This window comes from Aricia agestis, chromosome 3 (genome assembly GCF_905147365.1).
Source record: "Aricia agestis chromosome 3, ilAriAges1.1, whole genome shotgun sequence".
NCBI lineage: Eukaryota > Metazoa > Arthropoda > Insecta > Lepidoptera > Lycaenidae > Aricia > Aricia agestis.
Genome location: NC_056408.1, coordinates 469,990 through 478,442, shown reverse-complemented (window position 1 = coordinate 478,442; position 8,453 = coordinate 469,990).

The following is an 8,453-nucleotide window of genomic DNA, read 5'->3' as shown; positions in this document are numbered from 1 at the left end:
CAAAATGGTTAATTAGCATAACACGGGCCACAAATAAAGTCCCGGTACAAATAACACCTAACCCTGATCAATTTTTAAATTACAATTACAGCTGTAGGTGAATCCGAAACGAAATAGAAGGTTTTGTTTAATATAATCATTTCATAAATTCACAAATGCAATATAAAGCTATTTACATACTATCATCTTCAAATATTCTATCAAGTCACGAAAAGTGGACGAGTTGTTCTGGTCATCACTAATTACGATGAATGGGTACTTCTCGAATCGATTAAGAGGCGTCGGATTAGCGAAGAAAGCTTGAAGGTTGCGCAACCGACCGCCGCTTCCGATCGCTATAGCTACTGGTCAAATCAATAAATAAATTAATAAATCAATCAATAAATTAATTGTCTAGTTTGATGTGGATAACCATTAATGCTCATATTAATAAGTATAGTATTAGTTGCTAATATCTACATAATATTATGTAAAAAATAATTTTAAATCTTATTAGTTTGGCTAAAACTCGAGAACGGCTACCTAACCGGCTTAGCTAAGTCTTGTAATGGTCGTGGAAGTTCAGGGAAGGTTTATAGTAGGAGGTATGTAATACGAAATTCACCGGGACATTGAATTATTTATACGAAAACATCTGGTTTGGTTCCTCTAACTTCATTCTAGTCAGCTTCGTTTACTTCTTACATTTAGAATACAGTTATACAAATTCCTATCTATATGATACTAATCAGCAATGAGTTTCTAAAATACTAGAGTAGCAATGTCTTACAAAAGATTCTCAGAAATGCGTAACCACTTTTTTGTTCAAAAGACAATGTCAAGTCATATATTCGTTATGTCATTATGTATGTGAGATATGCCTGCAGGCATCTTCGAAGTGGCAACGCGTTGCTACCGTAAACTTCCAATCTAGTTACGTTAGTAACATAGAATATCATTGCTAATCAGGTTCAGGCTTTCTTCTGATGTAGAAGTTAAAAGCAGCCTTCTCTGCCGCTACTGTAAACTAGATTTCTAATAGTTGTTCTATCATTCTATCCTTTGTATATTTTTAATCCATAATATATTTTTATGATTACCTTACTGGCCAAGCGGTCGTGTCTAAACTTAATGAATTTCGTGTTAAAATTAGCAAACCTTTACCAGAAGGTTATACGGATTTAACTACAGGTATAATACATGTTGCATCAAGCGTGCAAAGTAATACAATATTATACAGTAAAGTAACTCAGCCGTGTCACTAAAATCAAACTTGCTCCAACTCAAATAAAGTGTTTCGAGCAAGCGACATGAAACAAAATTTCTTTATGAATTTTTATTCTTATTTATTTACCAAATTAAGTGATATTCAATTGAGAATTAATGCCAAACAGATTTTTTATGATTCGTTGAAAATTTAACCATGTGACGTTTGAAATGAAACTTATAAACTAAAATTACTCAAAGTGGATGTTTTATTCCTGCCGAAATTATACCAATTATGTGCCCCATTTGAGCGCCCTACTAAAAGATTGGCTACCGTATAAGTTTATACTGTGGCATCTAGAAGCCATGATGGTTTTATGATAAGTTCATGATATAACGCATGTCGTCCACCTGTGTAATGACAACATCAGACCCCACACCGCCTAATGCGACATGTCATTTGCATTTTAACCGACTTCTGTGATATTACCGCCGATGTGATGTAATAGTAGGTATGTAGATTATAATTTCTTTTTATGACATATACCGAGAATTTGGAATAACGCTTCTCCCATAACTGTTAAAGGATAAATCAATTCCCAACATGATTGCCGCTCCTCGAATGTGGCTACCAATCCATAGCTGGGCTTGACATAAATCATAATGCGATCAAATTACGTAGGTCTGCCATCTGCCTACGAATCAACTTCTCTGATAGTACTCACAGACTCTTACTCGCGCTGCGCATTCATGTTTCAGAAAAAATAAAATTACAGCAATAATCGAGGTGTTCTAAAAAATACACGTATTCTTTCACAGCTTCGGGACTAGTGACATTCCCAGCAGGTTTCGGGAGAGTTTTTTATATTATAATTAAATTTAGTTTTCTTCAAGTTTATCCTGATCCGATTTGAAGAATTGCTTAGCCCGTTAGAGCCTTGTTACACCTACCGAGTACAGTGGCGGACGCTGCTCTCAAATTGAGCACTGTCTCGGCACGGTCTTGCTTATCTCCTCGGTAGGTGAAATGAAGCCTTTCCGCTAAAATAATACTTGTCGGTCTGTATTCACATAGGCATTCGATTTATTTTCCCAAGTTAGCTATTACAAGCAGAACAGTGGGTACGAAGCCTATATTTTACAGTGTAACTTTTCCACTACAAAGTATTGGTTCTTGCGCACTATGATTACTGTTAACGCGCTGCTGCCTCCGCTAATCGCTTCTCGCCTCAGCATTGCGGATTATGTAAGTTCTATTAAATATTTTATTAAACGCCATGACAGATTGGGTTTGAAGATGGTTTTAATGGGAAATTGTGGACCGTTATATAATTTTGTGTAAGACATTTGGTTAAATTTTTCCTGCTTATGCTAATTTCCTTTGTATAATGTTTCATTTCTAAATCTAACGGTTCTGTCCCAGGTAATATTTAATACTATAGGAATAAGTGGAAGCTCCAATGGTTCTAGTATAACACTAACATAGTATAGTGATTTAACAATATTTTTTGCATAAAATCAAATTGAATCAAGGTTTTATGCCGGCTTTGATTAGCCCTTCTAATTTATAGGTACCAATAATTAAATATAATATGTAATTTGTGTTAAAGGGATCTATAAAGCTGCTGGGATATAGATACAGATTGGAAAAAATACAGGTAAGCTGTGAATACAGGTTCTGCTAACGCTAACAATTAATGCAGTATTTGACAGATTCGTAAGACGTCTCACTCTCACGCAATTGAGATCTGTCAAATTATGCGGCGCCACGCCGCGCCACGCCACGCCACGCCACGCTTTGTCGCGTTGCGGTCTGAATTGACCCTTATGCTAATAAAACTACGGGCAACTTCAAAAGTTTAGATGTTGCACGTTACAACTTATACTATACTTACTAAGTACCTACTAGATGACGCCCGCAACTCCGTTGCGCCAAAATTATTTTATCACGTGGGAACCGTACATTTTACTGGGATAATAAGTATCCTATGTCCTTTCCCGGGACTCAAAGTATCTCCATACCAAACAGAAAATCGTTTGGTTTGCTCTTGAAGAGATAAAAGACAGACAGACAGACACACTTTCACATTAAAAATATTAGTATGGATGTTACTTAGGCCACCAATGGAGTTATTCGCTACCACAATATGCAATAATATTCAGTACAATGTAAGAGGTCGTCGCCTGTCGCTGTGAGTCGTGACATTTCCTCTTCTGTCTGCGTGTGTCTTTCACTTATTGTGTGTTAGTTATTATGAAGGTACGTTTATGAAAACATTATGTTATATGTAGATATTTCTGATCCAGTTAATAGAGGTGTTCTCGAATGGCATGGTCATCATAATCAATCAGAAAAACTCCGAAGTAGTAGTAGTAAGACGTATTTCAGTCATGCTGCAGTTCCAGATAAGTTTTATTCACATTTACTAAAATTGGTTCTCATATATTGATATGATTATGGAATGCAATACCGGGATACCGGGATCCCGAAATACCGGGATCCTGCATGTATTTTGAGGGACTAATCCCGTTCGAAAATTTAGCGGGATCCCGCAGGACTGGCGGGATTACAAAGAAGCGTGATTCATACGTGTAACTCTGCGCTAGGGGATGCGAGAACTGGCTACAGGCAGCCCACTAAAGAATTTACAGTCAATTCACCTATATTTCACTTTAAATGATAATAATTGTACCAACCAGCTTGGAAGCTGAGCGAACTTTTTCAGCTGCTAGCTACTTTGTACCGAATATCAGGAGCCGTTTGGGAGGCGACAAAATTAATACATATAACTTTTATAAGCTTGGGCTGTATAAATGTAATGGAATCTTTTAGGACAAATAGGCAATAGAAAATAAATAGGCGTGTTTTTTTTTTAGTTTATTTTAACTATTATTATTATTACGTAGCCATTGCCAAAAAAATGATTAGTTTTTTTTTTTACATCTGAAGTCTGAAGTATTTAAAAACACTTGTAAAAAAAGTGTCCGACAAAGTTAGTTTCATTTGAATTCTAAGAATAAAACGGGGTCTATCAAGTAAAGTCATTATAACCATTTATTTTGAAAGCTTAAGTCTACTCTGCAGGATCCCGCAAATACCGGGATCCCGCGGGATTGTGATGGTTCAGTCCCGCAAATACCGGGATTGAAATTATCTGGCGGGATTGCATTCCCTAGATATGATCTACATATCTTATTTTCTGTGCCAGAAGGAAGGTCATGTTTTTGACTTGTATTACATTATTATATTATATTTCACGGGCCAAAGAAATATAATACACTCGATGTAGTCTTACTGCCGCACTCAGAGATTTTTGTTTATTCTCTGCTCGTGCGGTATCTTCATCGAAATTGAACATTAATTTTTATTTTATTTTCATAAAGATTTCTGATAATACATACAGCTCTCTATCCACGAGGTCTCCAACATTCCTCAGCATCATCACCGAGTGTCACGGCGTGTTAACATCCAATCCTGCCATTTCACACCCACCACCACATCTTATTAACTCGTCTATTAAGTTTAAGCGTCTGTTACAGGTGGTCGTTGTGCAGGAAAATCAGCATTTTTGTTTCGAAAAGCTAAAATTCTACTTTTCTATGAAGCAATTTCTATGAAGATATTATTATTAAGGTAGAATTATTGACGTTGCCGTCTATGAGGAAAACAACTATCAGTAGTACTCGTACTTATTTACACTGGGTCAATTCAGAGTGCTGCCAGAGTGAGCGACGCGTAGATGCATTTTAAAATTTGTATGGATTTTACATAATATTTGCAAGACGTCTCACGCAGTTAAAATCACTCAATTCAGTACAAAAGAAATGCTTAACTATGCGTCGCGATGCGGCCTGAATTGACCCTTAAAATATCTATCTTGAAATATCTAATTTTAATATTCGTGTTGTTCAATATTTTTATGTTTTTTTTTTTATTTCCAGTGTCTATTTACGCTTTTATTATTTTGCATACTTTAGAGAACTGTCATTACCATTAATGTGATGTTATTATTCAACTGTCTTTAGAGAGTCCCTCAAAAGATAAATGATGTACATTGCAAAGACACAAATCACAATGAGGTAGTAGATTGGTCAGGCTTTCCATCTCAATCAGTATGGAGAGTGGAACTAACGTGTTTGTTCACTTTACACTCACAATATGTCCTGTCGTCTATAATAGTATTAACTTCTGTTCATGTTTTATCTTACGCGAGGTGAATATATTATTATTATATAGATTATACAAAAGCCGCGCAAAAGGAGAAGGCACACCTAATTATTAAATGCAGCATTAATTGATGACTCGCTCATAAATTTAATATTTATCGCACTGCTATGATTATTATTTTTGCGTCTTGACATAAGCTCTTAGAATATTATATGCTTTTAATTACATAACTACGAAAAATCAATTTACTAAAATGAAACATTATGTTTTGTCATTTGTGTATTCCGAATTCAAGATACGGAACAAAAATAATATTATAATATGTTATATGAGGGCTTTGCCGATTATAAAAGGGTATTTATTTAACAGTCAGTGTTGTTGGCTTTCCGCGTGTGAAAATTCGCAGTCTTTAACACCGTACTAATGTACTGTTGTTTCGAGCATAAGAATTGAGTTGTGATTGAGTATACACGTGATAATTACTCCCGCGCCAGCACGTAGGTACTGATCTTATCCGAGCATTTCCCGGAACATGCTGCAACAGCATGTCCGGACTGTATTGCGACCAATGTCTACATGCATTGCGAAATGCAAGGCATGGAGCAAAATAAAATATAGGATATATTAATGTTAGTCATAATAAAGATATACCAAACTACATACTATTATTATTACAACGCTGACGTTATCTATACTAATAAAAGCTAAAGAGTTTGTTTATTTAAGCGGACAGATTTTTATGTAATTTGGACAGATACCGTGTAAGTATACCACGGAAAAAGATATAATAATATTATGCTACCTATGCGAGAAAATGTACGGTTCCTGCTGAACTCAAAATAGCACTAACGCCGTATTTTATAAAGTTAAGTCTTGAGAGGCTGCTGACTGCTGAGTGTTGTAAGTTGTAACACATCTACGCCTCCATTACTATGTCATCTATCTAAGTGCCACAAAATTCTTGTAGATCTGTGATTAATCGGTGATGACAAACCATGACGTCACAGTGCAGGTCATCAATTGACCGTATGTCAGTAGATCACGTCTGACCGGTCTGTCATCTGACCCGGTCGATCGATAGCTTTTCACTTGAAGCTTGAATCAGTATCGATGAGTGAATCATCGATACTGATTCAAGCTAGTTTGGTTGTTGATGTTTACCTACGAAAACATTTCATTAAAACATATTTTCGTAATTTTTTTATTTGAGATACATCATAATTACATGTAAACAATAATTTATATTTTTTATTTTTATTAAATAAGGGGGCAAACGAGCAAACGGGTCACCTGATGGTAAGCAACTACCGTCGCCCATGGACACTCGAAACATCAGAAGAGCTGCAGGTTCGTTACCGGCCTTTTAAGAGGGAATACGCTCTTTTCTTGAAGGTTTGCAGGTCGTGTAGGTCCGGAAATACTGCTGGTGACAGTTCGTTCCAGAGTTTTACAGTGCGCGGCAGAAAGTTACGAGAAAAACGTAACATGAATAAATAGTAGTAGAGTTTGTATCGTTTATTTCAAGTAAGTATAAACTTATGTCTAGATTTTAAAGTCTATAATTATTGTAAAGTACCTACTGTCAAAAGACTAGGCAATTGGCACATTCCAAGTTTTTCTTTCACTCCTTGTCTAGGGTAGAAGCATTCCTAGTCAGAAAATATTTTAATAAATGAGATGGAATATAGAAATATATCTTATTTAATTTATTATCTTATATCCTACTATCCTACTTCCTACTAATATTATAAAGGCGAAAGTTTGTTTGGATGTATGGATGTGTGGATGTATGGATGTTTGTTACTCTTTCACGCAAAAACTACTGAACGGATTTTAATGAAACTTTACAATAATATAGCTTATACATCAGAATAACACATGGGCTACAATTTTAACCGACTTTCAAAATTGGGGGATGTGTTATGTTCGTTTTCTTATATTCAACGATTACTCCGCCGTTTGTTAACCGATTTTCAAAATTTTTCTTTTGGTATATAGGGCATCATCCCAATTTGGTATTCTATTCACAAAAGTGGTGATCTGATGAAGGATCCATAAGTAATCGAGGGAACTCCTCAAAACTTATAGGGAAACATGTGGTGACTTCGGTTTCTTGAGAAGTATTCTAAGCATATGCTATCAACAAGTTAGATTTTACACCGACATATACCATGGTTCGGAAGGTGCTGAGAGAACTTCTTTATATATACAAGTTTGGGAGTTTCAGCGTTGTTTTAAGAACAGAAAGCATATGCTACTATGCAAATTACATTCATCATCATCATCATCACTACCATATTATACCATTTCATAGTCTTTTAGATCGAGACTCGAGTTTGTCAAGCGATAATTAAAAAAAATCTATACCTACCTAATATTATAAGCCTGAAGAGTATGTTTGCTTGAACGCGTCAATCTCAGGAACTACAGGTCCGATTTAAAAACTTATCTCAGTGTTAGATAGATCATTTATCGAGTGGGACTATAGACTATATTATATTATCACGCTAAGACTAATACGACCGAAGAAACTCAGGAAAATGTGGGAAAAACGGGGGAAATATTTTTATGGGAAAATGTACGGTTTCTGTAAAATTCCTAATTTACGCGGGCGAAGCCGCGCGGGACATCTAGTCTAAGATACATGAAACACTGATGATAATATAAAACTAAGTTTGTTAGCGTTATCGCAAGAATATGGCGATAGCATGTAATATACTGCCATCTAGTGGTAAACTTCTTAGTTTTTGAGTATCCACTAGATGGCGATTAAAGATTTTATTTTAATTTACCACAATTATTTCAACATGTAGCGACATCTAGAAGAATTGAAATGTAACAGTAAAAAAATATACAGGCTGAGTGGAACATAATATTATAACCTATTTTAAATACTTGTCGCTAATTTGTAACACCCAAGGGTGCTTTTCAAAATTAAATTTCGACAGCTTTCATTCTTACTAACAGCCAGCGCCATCTAGCTAAATAACTATTAATCAACTAGTTCACATAGGTTCACATATTACTTCCAACATTTATCAAAAGATGGCACTAAATACTTTGTAGTATTTAGTGCCATCTTTTGTTAAAAATTTAATAA